Source organism: Anomaloglossus baeobatrachus, chromosome 8 (genome assembly GCF_048569485.1).
Source record: "Anomaloglossus baeobatrachus isolate aAnoBae1 chromosome 8, aAnoBae1.hap1, whole genome shotgun sequence".
NCBI lineage: Eukaryota > Metazoa > Chordata > Amphibia > Anura > Aromobatidae > Anomaloglossus > Anomaloglossus baeobatrachus.
The window spans coordinates 45,447,880-45,467,374 of NC_134360.1; the positions used below are offsets into that span (position 1 = coordinate 45,447,880).

The window sequence follows — 19,495 nt, forward strand, 5'->3', positions numbered from 1 at the left end:
GACTGACTCAGGAGCCCACAAACATAATATAGAGGACCTGAGAGATCGTCTCTTGCTATTGAAGGGTCATTTTATGGAAACTAATTCAAAACACCAGTTAACGACCCAAAAAAAAAAAAAAAAAAAAAGACCGGATCGCAGCACTCAAAATATTTGATGCCCCATTTCTGAGTGCCGTGATGGTTTTTGTTTTTTAACTTTTGGCCGTTTGTGCTGGGTCCATAGACCAAATTCATGTTGCACCAGTACTTTAATATTTTCTTCTGGATGCACTGCTATTCTTCAATTATCAGTGACCCAGAATCTGACTGGATATTACCCTTAGATGGGTGTCAGATTCTCTTTAACCCCTTCAGCCCCGGGGCACTTTCCGTTTTTGTTTTTTGCTCCCCTTCTTCCGAGAGCCATAAGTTTTTTATTTTTCTGTCATTCCTGCCATATGAGGGCTTGTTATTTGCGGGAAAAGTTGTACTTTTAAATGAAACCATAAGTTTTACCATATAGTGTACTGGAAAGCAGCAAAAAATGCCAAGTGTGGAAAAATTGCAAAAAAAGTGTGATGGCACAATGGTTTTTGGGATGATTTATTCACGGTGTTCACTATATGGTAAAACTGATGTGTGGGTATGATGCCTGAGGTCGGTGCGAGTTTGCAGACACCAAACATGTCTAGGTTTACTTGTATCTAAGGGGTTAAAAAAAATTCACAAGCTTGTCCAATAAAAGTGGCGTACGTTTTGCGCCATTTTCCGAAACCCGTAGAGTTCTCATTTTTTGGGATCTATGGCTCAGTGACAGCTTATTTTTTGCGTCTCGAGCTGATGTTTCTAATTTTAGCATTTTTGCGCAGATGCTACGTTTTGATCGCTTGTTATTGCATTTTGCGTAAAACTTGCGGTGACCAAAAAACGTAATTTTGGCGTTTGGAATTTTTTTGCCACTACACCATTTACCAATCAGATTAATTGATTTTATATTTTGATAGATCGGGCATTTCTGAACGCGGCGATACCAAATGTGTATATTTTATTTTTTTTTAACCCTTTAATTTTCAATAGGGGGAAAGGGGGATAATTTGAACTTTTAGGTTTTTTTTTTTAATTTTTTAAAACTTTTTTTTACTTTTTTTATTTTATTTTACTAGTCCCCCTAGGGGGCTATAGCGATCAGCAATCCGATCGCTGATCGCTATCTGCTGATCACAGCTATACAGGTGTAAACAGCAGAAATTGTCACTTTCTTTCCCCTCTGCTCCCGGCCGAGGAAAAACAAAAGTGAAACTTCGTAGCTGCAGGCGTCATCACATGACCCTGTGCTACGATGGCAACCACCGAACGTCACGTGATCACTCACGTGACTTCCGGTGGGGGCGGCGGTAAGTAAAAAACATGGCCGCGCGTATATAGATCTCACTGCCAGACTTTGGCAGCGAGATCTAAGGGGTTAATGTTACGGGTGGAATGCGATTCCACTCGGAACATGTAGGCACGCGTCAGCTGTTAAAAACAGCTGATATGTGTGCCGATCCACGCCGCCTGCCCGCGGCAGGGGGCGGGGCTTAACGGGACACGCTCCATGACGGAAATATCCGTCCATGGTCGTGAAGGGGTTAAAGGGAATCTGTCAACAGGTTTTTGTTATGTAATCTGACAGCACCATAAGGTAAGGACAGAGACGACAAGTCAGTATACTCGGCACAGCTATTTTGATAGTCACGGATTTTCCTGTTGCTGACGTAGCTGAGATGTTGAGCAGTGTATAACACCACAGCTTTCTGTGAATATTGTATAGTGACAGAAAGCTGCTAATTAGTGCTGGAGGATTGGGTTGGACAACCCTGCACTGATTAGGGGTTGTCCTGTAATGATAATCTCCTGCCGATAAAAAGATTTTAGTTACTCACTGTTAAAACTTTCTCGGAGCCCTCATTGGGGGACACAGGAAACTATGGGTGTATGCTGCTTCCGCTAAGAGGCTGACACTAAATGAGAAGGTTCCTCCTCAGTAGAATACACACACCGAACAGAGCCAAGCCGATCAGTTGGTGTGAAAGCAGGAGGAGAAACAATAAAATAAGCCTTTGAAAAAGGTGGGTGCTGTATCCCCCAATAAAGGCTCAGAGAAAAGGATTTTACAGCGAGTACCCCCAAATCATCTTTTCTCTATCGCTTCATTGTGGGACGTCCCAATGCAGTTCTCAAGGGTGAGAAAAGAAGGACTAGAAAAATGGAAGAGCCGAGGCAAGATTCTCAGGTTGGAAACTGTCCGCTGTAATTGCAAAACCTTTCTGCTTGGCCCGAAACCTCCAAAAAGGAAAAAGATAAGGTGGTGTGTACTCTATAAAACCTTGAAAAATTAAGCACTAATAACTAGGAAACAGCCTAGAGATTTGCCAAATAGAAGCCCGATGACAAATGGGCTAAGAGTCAAAAGGTGGAAAGATCCAGAAACAGTGGCGGCGGCGCTCTGACTCGAGCTCAATGTGTGTCCAGAATGGCAAAACGGATCTGGACCGGAAAACCATTCTAATGACTCTCCGAATCACGAAGAAGGAATCCGAGCGTCTAAGTAAGCTGCCTTAGATAGGAGTGCTGAGGCTCAGTCTGACCAGGTATAAAAATATGCTAGAGACTAGAAAGGAGGACAAAAAACAGGGTGAGAGAAGGCTATTTCATTCAAAGGGAGAAAAGTGAAAACTGTCTTAGGAGAAGAGGAAAAACCATAAGCAGGAGCCCCTGATCAGAAGAAGAATAGGATGAAAGGACAAGACCGGGCTGCTCGTTCTGAGACTCGCCCATAGAAGTGATCTTCTCTGGAAAGAAAACTATCCAGGAAGCGAAGAAAGACTAGACTCTCATTCACAATGAGAGCGCTATAGAGCATTTAACACCAGATGAGGTAGAGATCTTCGGAGGCTGCTAGAGAGTGACCAAGCGAGCCCTCTTCACAGGAACTCTTGAACCGTAAACGGAAATCTAGACTCCCTTGAAAAAAAAAGGATTCAATGGACAGAGACCTGACCTTCGAGAGAACAGAGGAGCAGGCCAGACTCAAGTTTCGACAGTATGGAGGAAAGAGAGATAAAGGACATGTTTTGATAATGATCAGAGAACCTGAAGCTCATACATGAGACGGGACCAAGGAAACATATGGAAGTCACCACATGAGGTCTGTGACAAAATGGGCTACATTAACAAGGTTGTAGGCAGCCTCCTTAGATCTGAATCTTTAGGTCACTCTAGAACTAGAGGATGGCGGAAGGAAAGTGGAGGTTGGAAAACCCAGGAAACTGCCAGAGCAGAGAAAACCGCTCAGGATCACAGGACCTGGATATAAACTCTTTGGATACTGACAAATCGATGTTAGGAGTGCTCCTGCCAAAAACAAATCCGATTACAACCGTTTGAGAAGGCAACCGCTTCCTCTGTTGAAGGTCTTTCGCAGGTTAGGAAGTCAGTGGTCCGAAACCTACTCCGGGAATGTGAACTGCTGAAATCACCGGTACACACTGCTCCGTCCATGACCAGATCCCTCCGTCATTACTGGTCGTGATAGGGTTCCGCCTTGGTAAATGCTCGATGTCGCTGTGTTATTGATTAGATGTTGAGGGCAGCTATCCAGAAGAACCTACTGAAAGAGAAGTAAATGAATGGCTCTGGTGAAGAAAGAAGAGATGGCTTATAGAGCCTACCAGCCATCCTAAAATGTGAAATACTGGAATAAGCAACCAAGAAAACAGGAATCCATCATCACGATCTTTTAATAATTGGAAGCGTCTCTAGCCAAAAGACAAAAAAAAAAAATAAATAAAAAATTAAAGTTGAATACAGCCACAAATGAGAGACTGCTATTCAAAAGGAATCGCTTGGGCGAAGTGGAGCATGGACAGGAGGAGGAGAGTAGAGGACTTTTCTACAGGGGGGAGGACAGGGAAAGGGGAGTCTTGTTTGTGCAAATTGAAAATACAGTGTGGTCAGATAACTAGACACTGGGTTGGGATAGAAGACTACTTTACATGTCGAACTCGAATGAGAGGTGTGCTATGAGAGGCATGAAAACCTCTAGCAGCATGCAGAAGAGAACAGCCTTGAGTCATATGAGATCTGGAGGGAAGACTCAGATCCCTCTGGTGCAGGGAATGGCTACACTGCAGACATGGCATGAATTTTAGTAGGAGCGCACCAACATTCTAGAATGAGTGAGGGGTGATAGCAAGAGGGGTGCTACCTGGTGCGGTAGAATGGATAGACAACAAAAAAAGGAGGAAAGCAACCGCACATATATCAGATGCACACCAGAATATAGAATAAAAAATGCCTTTATTGTATACCAATCTTAAACTGCAGACATGATCCTCAACAGGACACTGTGGAAAGCCAAGGAGAAACACCATAGGGAGAATCTTGAACTCTTTGGCCATCCAGAAGGTAGGTAAACATCCTAAAATCCACTCTGCGTTAGAGGCAGATGGTGAGTTATTCCCCCCGGAATGCAGAATCCAACCTGGAAGGCGTAGGCGAACACGTCAGAATGTAAGCTTCAGCTACTGAACAGTATGAGAGGTACTGACCTATCGTTGGTACAAAAGGAGGTCTATAAGAAAAACCTGAGGAACTGAAGTAAAGTCACACAAACATGAAAAAGAAGGGAATTTTGTTTACTTACCGTAAATTCCTTTTCTTCTAGCTCCTATTGGGAGACCCAGACAATTGGGTGTATAGCTACTGCCTCCGGAGGCCACACAAAGTATTACACTTTAAAAAGTGTAACCCCTCCCCTCTACCTATACACCCTCCTGCGCATCACGGGCCCATCAGTTTTGGTGCCAAAGCAGGAAGGAGGAACTTATAAATTGGTCTAAGGTAAATTCAATCCGAAGAATGTTCGGAGAACTGAAACCATGAACCAAAAGAACCCTTCAACATGTGTACTCAAAAGAACAACAGCCCGAAGGGAACAGGGGCGGGTGCTGGGTCTCCCAATAGGAGCTAGAAGAAAAGGAATTTACGGTAAGTAACAAAATTCCCTTCTTTGTCGCTCCATTGGGAGACCCAGACAATTGGGATGTCCAAAAGCAGTCCCTGGGTGGGTAAAAGAATACCTCGATAAAACGAGCCGAAAAAACGGCCCTCTCTTACAGGTGAGCAACCGCCTCCTAAAGGACTCGCCTACCTAGGCTGGCATCTGCCACAGCATAGGCATGAACCTGATAGTGTTTCGTGAAAATGTGCAGACTCGACCAGGTAGTGCTGACACACCTGCTGAGCCGTAGCCTGGTGACGCAATGCCCAGGATGCCTCTGCGGCTCTGGTAGAATTGGCTTTCAGCTCTAAAGGAATCGGAAGCCCAGAAGAACGGTAGGCTTCAAGGGTCAGTTCCTTGATCCACCGAGCCAAGGTTGACTTAGAAGCCTGCGACCCCTTACGCTGGCCAGTGACCAGGACAAAGAGCGCATCAGAACGGCGCGGGGGCGCAGTGCGCGAAAGAAGAGCCGGAGTGTTCTCCCGAGATCTAACAAGTGCAATCCTTTTCACAATTGTGAACTGGATGAGAGCTAAAAGAAGGTAAGGAGATATCCTGATTGAGAAGAAAAGGAGGATACCACCTTAATTAGGAATTCCGGGACCGGACGCAGAACCACTTCATCCTGGCGAAACACCAGGAAGGGGGCTAGCATGACAGCGCTGCTAGCTCAGACACTCTCCGAAGTGATGTGCCTGCCACTAGGAAGACCACCTTCTGCGAAAGGCGTGATAGAGAAAACTCTGAGAACGCTAAGAGTCAGAACTCAATGGCCACCCAGTCAGGTTGAAGACCGCAGAATTCAGATGGACAATGGCCCTTGAGACAGCAAGTCTGGTCGGTCCGGGAGTGCCCACGGTCGACCCGCCGTGAGGTGCCACAGATCCAGGTATCACGACCTCCTCGGCCAGTCTGGAGCGACGAGGATGGCGCGGCTGCAGTCGGACCCGATCTTGAGTAACACTCTGGGCAGCAGCGCCAGAGGAGGAAATACATAAGGCAGTCGAAATTGCGACTAGACCTGAACTGATGCGTCCGCCGCCAGCGCTCTGTGCTGGCGGTTGATGTACGCGACCGCCGTGGCGTCGTCCGACTGTATCCGGATCTGCCTGCCGTCCAGCCACCGCTGGAATGACTTTAGGGCTAGCTACACTGGCCTTATCTCCAGGACATTGATCTGAAGGGAGGACTCTGTCAGAGTCCAGGTTCCCTGAGCCCTGTGGTGGAGGAAGACCGCTGTCCACCCTGACAAACTCTTGTCCGTCGTGACCATAGCCCAGGATGGGAGCAGGAAGGACATTTCTTTCGACCAAGAAGTGGGAAGAAGCCACCACTGAGGAGAGGTTTTGTCTGACAGTGAAAGAGAGACGTTCCTGTCTAGGGACGTCGACCTCCTGTCCCATTTGCGGAGAATGTGCCGTTGAGTGGACGCAGATGAAACTGCGCAAGGGGAACTGCCTCCATTGCTGCCACCATCTTCCCTAGGAAGCGCGTGAGGCGCCTCAAGGGGTGAGACTGGGCCCGAAGGAGAAAGTGCACCCCTGTCCGCAGCGAACGCTGTTTGTCCAGTGGTAGTTTCACTATCTCAGAGAGAGAATGAACTCCATCCCGAGGTAAGTCAGTGATTGGGTCGGTGTCAATTTTTACTTGGGAAATTGATGATCCACCCGAAGCTCTGGAGAGTCTCCAAAACAATGTTCAGGCTGTGTTGACGTGGCACCCGGGAGGGTGCCTTGACTTAGGAGATCGTCTAAGTAAGGGATCACCGAGTGTCCCTGAGAGTGTAGGCCCATCGCCACTGATGCCATGACCTTGGTGAAGACCCGTGGGACTGTCGCCAGGCCGAAAGGCAGAGTCACGAGCTGAAAGCGTTCGACCCGGATGGCGACACACCGGGAGCGTTGATGCTCTGGTGTAATCGGCACATGGAGATAAGCATCCCTGATGTCGATTGATGCTAGGAAGACTCCCTGGGACATCGAAACGATGACTGAGCGGAGAGATTCCATCCGGAACCGTCTGGTTCACACGTGTCTGTTGAGCAGAATGAGGCCCGGAAACGGACCGGAATGATCCGTCCTTTTTTGGTACCTCGAACAAGTTGGAGAAAAAACCGCGACTACGTTCTTGAAGCGGAACGGGGATCACAACTCCATCTGCAGAAACGAGTCGGAGGACGAGAGCTGAGCTCTATCCTGTAACCGTGAGACGGAATGTCTCTCACCCATCGGTTTTTCATCCAATTGTACGCCAAACAAACGGTCGCCAGAAAATGGCAAACCGGTTAAGAACTTCTTGGAAGCAGAGTCTGCCTTCCATTCGCGTAGCCCCATAGCCCTGCGGACTGCCATCGAATTGGCGGATGCTACCGCTGTACGTCTCGCAGAGTCCAGGACGGTGTTCATGGCGTAGGACGAAAAAACCGACGCCTGAGAAGTCAAAGACACAACCTGCGGAGCAGAGGTACGTGCGACCACATTAGTCTCAGACAGACAAGCTGAAATAGCTTGGAGTGCCCGCTCGACTGCGAAGGCCGGAGCAAAGGACGCGCCTATGGCTTCATAGATGGAATTCCTCATGAGCTCTATTTGCCTGTCAGTGGCATCCTTGTGCGATGAACCATCTGCCACTCATACTACGGAACTAGCCGCCAGTCTGGAGACTGGAGGATCCACCTTGGGACACTGAGCCCAACCCTTAACTACGTCAGGGGGGAAAGGGTAACGTGTGTCATTAAGGCGCTGAGTAAAGCGCTTGTCCGGAAGTGCTCTGTGCTTCTGGACAGCATCTCTGAAGTTAGAGTGATCGAAAAACGCACTCCGGGTACGTTTGGGAAACCTACACTGGTGTTTCTCCTACTGTGAAGCCGACTCCTCTATAGGTGGAGTTGGGGGAAAAGGACTAGCACCTGGTTGATGGACGTTATAAGGTCATTTACTATGGCGTCCCCTTCAGGTGTATCCAGATTGAGAGCAACGTCAGGATCAGAGCCCTGAGCTGCGACCTCCGCTTCATCCTCCAGAGGGTCCTCATGCTGAGACCCCGAACCGCGTGATGCCGCCGGGGAAGGTTCCCAGCAAGCCCGCTTAGCCTGTCTGAGGCTGCGGTCCGTGTCGGAGTTCTCACCGTGGGATCTGGGTGCCACCCCAGGAGCCCTTTGCTGTACCGACCGAGAGGGCCTGGGGGACGATGAACTCACGGTGCCCTGGCCCTGTGTTACCGGTCTGGACTGCCAAGCTTCTAGTATCTTAGCAGACCATCTGTCCATGGACTGAACCATGGAATATGAAGCGACTCAGAGAGTTTCTCAGTCAAAATTGTAAACTCTGTCCCTTCCATCTGTGCAGTGGAAACCGGCGGTACCTCCTGAGCCGAGGGTCCCACCAGTGCCGGAGACTCCGGCTGAGGGAGCCAAAAGCAAATAATGCTGCCGAATAGAGAAAATGTATACAATATATATATATATACATACATACATACACTACGGGACCCAGAGGGGTCCAGCACCTGACAACTGGTGTGGCTTACCAACCGCCCCAAGCAGTGGTGTGTCCACCAGTTCCCTGCCAGGGACTCTCAGAGCTGCAGAGCTCCTTCTGAAATCCCCCACCGGCAGAAGTGACTGACTGGCAAGCCCGGGGGCGGGAGTACCTGTACTAGGCCGCAAAAGCCTGGGACTAAAGTTAAAAGCGCGGTCGGCGCGGTAGTCCCGGCTCACAAAACACACAGCAGCCGCTGCGGCGTCTGTAACACAGGCGCTGCATGCACCGTCCCTAAGGGGACACAGAGTACCTCATGGGTGCAGGGCTCTGTCCCTGATGATATCCAGCCTCCTGTCAGTCAGATTCCCCTAGGGGCTGCGGAGGGAGCCCGGTCCCAGTGACCGGCGACCGGTTAGGATCCCACTTTTCCCAGAACTGCGGAGCCCGTTCTGAAATCCCCCACCAGCAGAAATGATTCACAGTGCTCAGTGAGGGGGGAGGAGGATACCAAGCATGCTCCAGCCCTTACTGCCGACGTCCAGTCGGCCATCCCGCTTTTACCCCTGACTGGCAGGCCCGGGGGCGGGAGTACATGTACTAGGCCGCAAAAGCCGGGGACTAAAGTTAAAAGCGCGGCCGGCCAGCAGGCGCGGTCGGCGCGGTAGTCCAGGCTCACAAACCACAGAGCAGCCGCTGCGGCGTCTAACACAGGCGCTGCATGCGCCGTCCCTAAGGGGACACAGAGTACCTGATGGATGCAGGGCCCTGTCCCTGATGGTATCCAGCCTCCTGTCCGTCAGATTCCCCCAGGGGCTGCGGAAGGAGCCCGGTCCCAGTAACCGGCGACCGGTTAGGATCCCACTTCTGTCAGAACTGCGGAGCCCGTTCTGAAATCCCCCACCGGCAGTATTGATTATAACAATGGCTGCCAGCGTTCTGAGGGGAGGATGGAGCCGTGGGCGTGCCTAATAAAGTGCGGGAAACTGGTGCCCCACAGTGCTCAGTGAGGGGGGAGGAGGATACCAAAGTATGCTCCAGCCCTCACTGCCGACGTCCAGTCGGCCGTCCCGCCCTTACCCCTGACTGGCAGGCCCGGGGGCGGGAGTATATGGTACTAGGCCGCAAAAGCCGGGGACTAAAGTTAAAAACGCGGCCGGCAAACAGGCGCGGTCGGCGCGGTAGTCCCGGTCTCACAAACCACACAGGAGCCGCTGCGGCGTCTGTAACACAGGCGCTGCATGTACCGTCCCTAAGGGGACACAGAGTACCTTATGGATGCAGGGCCCTGTCCCTGATGATATCCAGTCTCCTGTCCGTCAGATTCGCCCAGGGGCTGCGGATGGAGCCAGGTCCCAGTGCCTGGATGACCGGTTAGGATCCCACTTCTCCCAGAGCCCCTAAGGGATGGGGAAGGAAAACGGCATGTGGGCTCCAGCCTCTGTACCCGCAATGGGTACCTCAACCTTAACAGCACCGCCGACTCAGTGGGGTGAGAAGAGAGCATGCCGGGGGCCCTGTGGGGGGCCCTCTTTTCTTCCATCCGATACAATCAGCAGCTGCTGCTGACTAAAATGTGGAGCTTGTGTGCATGTGTGCCTCCTTCAACACAAAGCATAAAACTGATGGGCCCGTGATGCACGGGAGGGTGTATAGGCAGAGGGGAGGGGTTACACTTTTTAAAGTGTAATACTTTGTGTGGCCTCCGGAGGCAGTAGCTATACACCCAATTGTCTGGGTCTCCCAATGGAGCGACAAAGAAAGAACATACAATTCCCTGTGGATTTGTCCATAGCAGGATATGAACCGGGAGCCAAGTGATGCCAGGTAACAGTGCTAGGTACTGAGCCTCGAGGAGTCACTGCTGTGTAGAAAGGTTGACTGACACCGATGAAATGAAGGAAAGATGGGACGGAAACTACCAACTGGTCTTGAGGACAGCAGGATGGACTCGGCCTGAGAAAAGCTTCTCATAGAAACGATGGTTTCTTCTGGATAAGAGACGGCACTGATGAGGAATTGACTGGTGCAGCCTATGGAATCAAATACTGTTAACTTGCAGCTTCTGGGATGGCTCTTGTCCATCTCAGTCCCAGAGATGCAGCAGAGAGGCGGCAGTCCTGAAAAGGAGAAAGTAACGGATTCTCTGAATGTGGAGCCGCGTATCTTGACATGATGAAGTTGAGAACTGTCAGCAGCTGTAAGGAAAGACCACAAAGCTACTTACCCCCATGGGTAATCTGCTCTGCGAGGTCAGACAACTCATTGAAGGGATTTGGAGCAGGAAACTGGACAGTCAGGGACAGCCTCGCCAACACAACCAGCTGTGGAAACTGCCCACGAGGCCTGACCCTGTGAACCACAGGAGCAGCCTAGTCAGGGATTCTGTAGCCTGAAATGGGCTGTCCAGCTGAGAGCGTGCTGAACATGAGTCGAGATCTAGTCAATGGAAAGGAAGGACCAGAATACAAGTACAAATATGGTAAAAGGATACAAAATCTTGCAGGAGGAGAGTGTATCCACCTCCATGAAATTGGGGAACCGGTTACTGCACTAAAGAGGCTACAGTACCTTGTCTGTAGCTTGCAAAGGACCTGCTGTGGCCCAATTTTTGTAAAAAAAAGAAGAGGTAAGTGCCAACTAATAGACAAGGAGGTTAAGGCAATGATATCGCATGAGGCCACTTGGCCGCGCTGCAACCAGCCCCTGTGGATCATGGTAGAAAATGGATGACTCATTAGGTAGTAGAAATGGCTTTTTCTTTCGGCCAAATGGCTGGTGCTTGATGGTGGAACTGACTCACTGGATAGTGGAAACACCTGGACCACGGCTGCGATCAGCCATTTGGCACATGGTAGATGTTGGGTCTGACTCACTGAAATTGGACAGAGCACCTGGGCCACTGCTGTAATCAGCAAAGTGATTCATTGTAAGTGACGGGACTGAAACGCTGGATGGTGAACAGAGCACATGGCCTCTGCTGCGATCAGCACTGTGGAGGGGTAGGTGGAGGGTCTGACTCACTGTGGAAAATGGACCAAGTGGTTTTCAGCATAGGCAAGTACTCCAAGCTGTGGTAAAGGTCTGGACGACACGATTTGATAGGACACATTTGAACGGGGCCGCAACCTTACAGGGAAGGGAATTACCCTAGAAAACAGGCTGTAAGGGCCTCCCGAGCAAGAAGCGAGATTTCGAGGGAAGTGCAAAAATGAAGGGTATATAGAAAGGCCTATGTATATCCTATGTATATAATGAAGGCCTGACAAGAAGACTGCCCTGGACCAACTAGAGTACGTCATCCTCCCAGGGAGGCAACAGAGGATACCCCTGTTCTGTAGCCTCCTCTGCAAACGTACCTTTGTGGTTGCCTATGATTTAGTGCTGTGGGACCAAACGCATTTAAAATCTTTCTGGCGCAATGATGGAGTGGAGAGAGACGCGCACCGTGGTGGGGTATTAGCTTTGCCGCCACTTAGTGAATTTCATGCTGGTGAAGGGGGAAAAGATTAAAAAAAAAAAAAAATTGTGCCGGAAAAAGGAAGGAGGAGATGACGTTGAAAAGCACGCACAGGATTCCCGCACAGATGTCTGGGACGAGGGACCCGATAGGCTGAGAACAGGGGAGGTGCGCAGGAGAGCTGGCGCATGTCATTGGCTAGGCTGCTGGGGGGGCGTGGACTGGCTGCAGAGTAGGCTTGACAAGCCAAGAACTAGATTTAGGAGCAACCTAAAGAACAATGATAGGGCCATTGGAGACCAAGTGGAATCTCTGTGCAGTCTTAAATGTAAATAAAGGGGAGTGACTGCTTCCTGTGGCCTACTATAATAACTATTATTAAATAAAGATTTTTTTTAAAAGATTGAGCCCTCCATAGTACGGGACCTATGGAAGGGAATATCTGTCCTAAAGACCCGAGAATCCATCTTCGCAGCAAACTGAGAAAGACAGCGTCCGGGACGCCTGCTGACTATCTGCCAAGCAACTGGAAAGCATAGTCTTCCCTACCTGCATACTCTGGGAGTCGAGCAGGCAGGGGTATGACGGCAAGGACCAATCACCAGGGAGCCCCAAAACACACTATGTGTTAGGGTCCTGGTGGACAGACCAGAGGATACAGTCGTGACACTAAACCACACTATGCTCAGTCTGTAGGTGGGATGACAGAGTAAGCAATCAATAAAAAACAACAAATTTAAGGTAAAAACAAGGCAGCCCCATATTTGCCTCCTATGGACACTAAGATAAAACTGATCAGCTTCGCTTTGGTCGATCTGCATAACCTGCTGAGAAGATAACTTTTTCTTGCCTAGTGGCAGCAGCGCACACCCATAGTTTCCGGTGTTGCTAATTGTATTGAGAGAGCAAAATAAAGACCAGTAAGTGGCATCCCCTGAATCAGGAACTCCGCTCCTACATAATAGTGCTCTGATTACATAGAAAAAACCTGTTGACAGACATTTTTACTTTTTTTCACCTCCCTTTCTTCCAAGAGCCATAAGAGATTTTGCAGGACGAGCTGTAGTTTTGAATGGTACCATGCATTTTACCATTCAACTTATTGAAAAATTGCACCACTAAATACTGCACATAATTACTTACACTATGTACTGCAGTACTACAGTAAATCTCGGTCTCGTTTGAAGCACAGCATATAGCGGAGCCTCAGAGGAGTACTAATATGGAGGTGACAGGAGTCTTCAACACCCACTAGCTTCAATGCTAACCCTTCTGTTCCCCGCAACCACGTCACAGGGCACCAATGGGAGTCTAAATGCAAGTAGTGATGCCAGTCAGAGAATGACTGGTGCTTAAATGTTTAACAGCCACGGTAGGACCTGATCTCAGTCCGCGTCTGTTAGAGACAGATGCCGGCTATTTAACCCCTTAACGACCGCGGGCAGTAATATTACGTACTAGTGGTCAGTGTTATTGCCTGCAGTCTGTTGCCGGCAGCTTGCAGCGATCGCCGCACATCTCAGCTGCTTTTTACAGCTGAGATGTGTGCCTGCCAGGCACGAGCTGAATAGTTATCTGCCCGTGCTATTTAACCCCTTAAATGGCGCTGTCAATATATGACAGTGACATAAATGGCATCAGCGGTAAACATTTACTCACCGGCAGATACCGAAAGTCACGTGACGTGACTTCCTGTGGTTGTCATGGTAGCACAGGGTCATGTGATGACTCCTGTAAGCTCACATGACCCACTTTCAGTTTCACCCGGCCCAGAGCTGGGTGAGACATGAATTGGCATATCCGCTATTTATAGCTGTGATCAGCAGATATGGCAGAGCGATCAGATTGCTGATCCATATAGTCCCCTAGGAGACCTGGTAAAATAAAAAAAAAAAAAAAGTTTTAAAGGGAACCTGTCACTAGAATTTTCGCAATTAAACTAAAAGATTCCCCTTCTGCAGCTCCTGGGCTGCATTCTAGAAAGGTTCCTCTTGCTACTGGCCCCCCTTTCAGACCTAAATAAACACTTTTTAAAATCTTACCTTTTGGTGTGCTAATGATGTTTTCTGGCCACAGGGGTGGGCTGTATTTCGTCCGTTATTCCCCATCCTGCCGCTGTTCGCCGTCCCCCATCGTTCATTTACATACATGAGGCCGCCGCCCTCATGTAACGAAGTTCTCCTGAGTTCTTGCGCATGCCCAGTGGCACCATCGCAGGACTGAGCATTGTGCAAATTGCGAACGCTGGTGAGGTTATTGCGCAGGCGCGAGATTATGGGCGGCGTGGTGAATGTCATCACCAGCGTCATCCAAGTACCCGCCCATAATCTCGTGCGGTAATAGGTAAAGTGGTTCATATGGCCAGCGCTTGCGCATAACGGAACAGGCAGAGGGAAAACCGCGGGCACAAGATTATGGGCGGGTACTTCGATGACACTGGTGATGACATTCACAGCGTCGCCCATCATCTCGCGCCTGCGCAATAACCTCACCGGCACTCGCAATTTGCACAATGCTCAGTCCTGCGATGGTGCCACTGGGCATGAGCGAGAACTCAGGAGAACAGCGTTACATGAGGGCGGCGGCCTCATGTATGTAAATGAACGATTGGGGACGGCGAACAGCGGTAGGAGGGGCAATAACAGATGAAAAACAGCAAGCCCCCGTGGCCAGAAAACATCATTAGCATACCAAAAGGTAACATTTTATGAAGTGTTTATTTAGGTCTGAAAGGGGGCCAGTAGCAAGAGGAACCTTTCTAGAATGCAGCCCAGGAGCTGCAGAAGGGGATTCTTTTAGTTTAATTGTGAAAATTCTGGTGACAGGTTCCCTTTAAAAAAATTAAAAAATAAAACCTAAAAGTTCAAATCACCCCGTTCGCCCCATTGAAAATTAAAGGGTTAAAAAAATTTTTTTAAAAAAACCACACATTTGGCATCGCCATGTTCAGAAATGCCAGATCAAAATATAAAATCAATTAATCTGATCAGTAAATGGCGTAGCAGCAAAAAAAAAATCCAAACGTCAAAATTACGTTTTTCGGTAGCCACAAATTTTGTGCTAAATGCATTAACAGGCGATCGAAACGTAGCATCTGCGAAAAAAAAAAAAAAAAAAAAAAAATGGTATTAAAAACGTCAGCTTGAGACGCAAAAAATAAGCCATCACTGAGCCTTAGATCACGAAAAATGAGAACGCTACTGATCACGGAATATGGCGTAAAACATTCGCCACTTTTTTCAGACAAAATTCAGATTTTTTTAACCCCTTAGATAAAAGTAAACCTATACATGTTTAGTATCTACGAACTCGCACCGACCTCAGGTATCTCACACATACGCACACACAGTTTTACCATATAGTGAATAAAATCTCAAAAATAATAGTGCTATCGTACTTTTTTTTTTGCAAATTTTTCCGCATTTGGAATTTTTTTTGCTGTTTTCCAGTACACTATATGGTAAAACTCATGGTTTCATTTAAAAGTACAGCTCGCGCTGCAAAAAAAAAAAAAAAAAAAAAAAAAAGAGCCCTCACATGACCACATTGACTGGAAAATAAAAAAGTTACGTGTCTCGGAAGAAGAATGGCAAAGAAGGGAATTTTGTTTACTTACCGTAAATTCCTTTTCTTCTAGCTCCAATTGGGAGACCCAGACAATTGGGTGTATAGCTACTGCCTCCGGAGGCCACACAAAGTACTACACTTAAAAGTGTAAGGCCCCTCCCCTTCTGGCTATACACCCCCCCGTGGGATCACGGGCTCCTCAGTTTTAGTGCAAAAGCAAGAAGGAGGAAAGCCAATAACTGTTTTAAATACAAATTCAACCCGAGAAACAACCTCGGAGAACTGAACTGTTCAACATGAACAACATGTGCACCCGAAAAAAACAAATTTCCTAAGAAAACAGGGCGGGTGCTGGGTCTCCCAATTGGAGCTAGAAGAAAAGGAATTTACGGTAAGTAAACAAAATTCTTTTCTTCTTTGTCGCTCCTAATTGGGAGACCCAGACAATTGGGACGTCCAAAAGCAGTCCCTGGGTGGGTAAAAGAATACCTCGTGATAGGGCCGTCAAACAGCCCTTTCCTACAGGTGAGCCACCGCCGCCTGAAGGACTTGTCTACCTAGGCCGGCATCCGCCGAAGCGTAGGTATGCACCTGATAATGCTTGGTAAAAGTGTGCAGACTCGACCAGGTAGCCTCCTGGCACACCTGCTGAGCCGTAGCCTGGTGCCGTAATGCCCAGGACGCACCCACGGCTCTGGTAGAATGGGCTTTCAGTCCTGATGGAATCGGAAGCCCAGCAGAACGGTAGGTGTGAAGAATTGGTTCCTTGATCCAACGCGCAAGGGTGGATTTGGAAGCTTGCGACCCTTTACGCTGACCAGCGACAAGGACAAAGAGTGCATCCGAGCGGCGCAGAGGCGCCGTGCGGGAAATGTAGATCCTGAGTGCTCTCACCAGATCCAATAAATGCAAACCTTTTTCGAATTGGTGAACTGGATGCGGACACAAAAACGGTAAAGTGATATCTTGATTGAGATGAAAGGAAGATACCACCTTGGGAAGAAATTCTGGAATTGGACGCAGAACTACCTTGTCCTGGTGAAACACCAGGAATGGAGATCTGCATGATAACGCCGCCAGCTCGGACACTCTCCGAAGAGACGTGACCGCCACTAGAAAGGCCACTTTCTGTGAAAGACGAGAAAGGGAAACCTCCTTCATAGGCTCGAAAGGCGGCTTTTGGAGAGCAATTAGAACCTTGTTCAGGTCCCAGGGCTCCAATGGCCGCTTGTAAGGGGGGACGATATGACAAACCCCTTGCAGGAACGTGCGTACCTGAGGAAGTCGCGCCAGGCGTTTCTGAAAAAATACGGATAGCGCGGAGACTTGACCCTTAAGGGAGCCAAGCGACAAACCTTTTTCCAACCCAGACTGCAGGAAGAAAAGAAAAGTAGGCAATGCAAAAGGCCAGGGAGAAACTCCCTGAGCAGAGCACCAAGATAGGAATATCCTCCAAGTCCTGTGGTAGATCTTGGCGGAGGATGGTTTCCTAGCCTGTCTCATGGTGGCAACCACTTCATGAGATAAACCTGAGGCCGCTAGGATCCAGGACTCAATGGCCACACAGTCAGGTTCAGGGCCGCAGAATTCAGATGGAAAAACGGCCCTTGAGACAGCAAGTCTGGACGGTCTGGTAGTGCCCACGGATGGCCTACCGTGAGGTGCCACAGATCCGGGTACCACGACCTCCTTGGCCAGTCTGGAGCGACGAGAATGGCGCGGCGGCAGTCGGACCTGATTTTGCGGAGCACTCTGGGCAACAATGCCAGAGGTGGGAACACATACGGTAGCCGGAACTGCGACCAATCTTGAACTAAGGCGTCTGCCGCCAGAGCTCGGTGATCGTGAGACCGTGCCATGAAAACCGGGACCTTGTTGTTGTGCCGTGACGCCATCAGGTCGACGTCCGGCATCCCCCAGCGGCGACAGATCTCCTGAAACACGTCCGGGTGAAGGGACCATTCCCCTGCGTCCATGCCCTGGCGACTGAGAAAGTCTGCTTCCCAGTTTTCTACGCCTGGGATGTGAACGGCGGATATGGTGGATGCCGTGTCTTCCACCCACGTCAGAATCCGCCGGACTTCCTGGAAGGCTTGCCGACTGCGTGTTCCCCCTTGGTGGTTGATGTATGCCACCGCTGTGGAGTTGTCCGACTGAATTCGGATCTGCTTGCCTTCCAGCCACTGTTGGAAGGCTTGTAGGGCAAGATAGACTGCTCTGATCTCCAGAACATTGATCTGAAGGGTGGACACTTTCCGAGTCCACGTACCCTGAGCCCTGTGGTGGAGAAACACTGCTCCCCACCCTGATAGACTCGCATCTGTCGTGACCACCGCCCAGGATGGGGGTAGGAACGACTTCTTTTGACAATGAGGTGGGAAGAAGCCACCACCGGAGAGATTCCTTGGCTGCCTGAGAGAGGGAGACCTCCCTGTCGAGGGACGTCGACTTCCCGTCCCATTGGCGGAGAATGTCCCATTGTAGTGGACGCAGATGAAACTGCGCAAAAGGAACTGCTTCCATTGCTGCTACCATCTTCCCTAGGAAGTACATGAGGCGCCTCAAGGGGTGCGACTGGCCCTGAAGGAGAGATTGCACCCCTATCTGTAGCGAGCACTGTTTGTCCAGTGGAAGTTTCACTATCGCTGAGAGAGTATGAAACTCCATGCCAAGATATGTTAGTGATTGGGTCGGGGTTAGATTTGACTTTGAAAAGTTGATAATCCACCCGAAACTCTGGAGAGTCTTCAGTGCCACGTTCAGGCTGTGTTGGCATGCCTCTTGAGAGGGTGCCTTGATAAGTAGATCGTCCAAATACGGGATCACGGAGTGACCTTGCGAGTGCAGGACTGCTACTACTGCTGCCATGACCTTGGTGAAGACCCGAGGGGCTGTCGCCAGCCCGAAAGGTAGAGCTACGAACTGCAGGTGTTCGCTTCCTATAACGAAGCGTAGAAAACGCTGATGCTCTGGCGCAATTGGCACGTGGAGATAAGCATCCTTGATGTCTATTGATGCTAGGAAATCTCCTTGAGACATTGAGGCGATAACGGAGCGGAGAGATTCCATCCGGAACCTCCTGGTTTTTACGTGTTTGTTGAGCAGCTTTAGATCCAGGACGGGACGGAACGACCCGTCTTTCTTTGGCACCACAAACAAATTGGAGTAAAAACCGTGGCCTTGTTCCTGAAGAGGAACAGAAGTCACCACTCCTTCCGCCTTTAGAGCGGACACCGCTTGCAGCAGAGCATCGGCTCGGTCGGGCGGTGGGGAAGTTCTGAAGAAGCGAGTTGGAGGACGAGAGCAGAACTCTATCCTGTACCCGTGAGACAGAATGTCTCTCACCCAACGGTCTTTGACCTGTGACAACCAAATGTCGCCAAAGCGGGAGAGCCTGCCACCGACCGAGGATGCGGAGAGAGGAGGCTGAGAGTCATGAGGAAGCCGTCTTGGTAACGGTTCTTCCGGCTGGCTTTTTTGGGCGTGATTGAGTCCGCCAAGAATCTGAGCCCCTCTGATCCTTTTGAGTCCTTTTGGACGAGTAGAATTGGGACCTGCCTGAGCCTCGAAAGGACCGAAAACCAGACTGTCCCCTCCTCTGTTGAGGTTTGTTTTGTCTGGGCTGAGGTAAGGATGAATCCTTACCCTTGGAGTGTTTAATGATTTCATCCAAACGCTCACCAAACAATCGGTCACGAGAAAAAGGCAAACTGGTTAAGCACTTCTTGGAAGAAGAATCTGCCTTCCATTCGCTCAACCACAGGGCTCTGCGTAAAACCACAGAGTTGGCTGACGCCACCGCCGTACGGCTCGTAGAGTCTAGGACAGCATTAATCGCGCAAGACGCGAATGCAGACATTTGAGAGGTCAAGGGTGCCACCTGCGGAGCAGATGTACGTGTGACCGTGTCGACCTGTGTAAGCCCAGCTGAAATAGCTTGGAGTGCCCATACGGCTGCGAATGCTGG

At 49.6% G+C, this 19,495-nt stretch overlaps 1 protein-coding gene across 3 annotated transcripts in view; it reads right to left on the reverse strand.

Moving 5' to 3' along the window:
- The window catches only part of ZXDC (ZXD family zinc finger C), a 50,955-nt gene that overhangs the window by 4,422 nt on the left and 27,038 nt on the right, over positions 1-19,495 (reverse strand). The gene's annotated exons all lie outside the window — the stretch shown is intronic.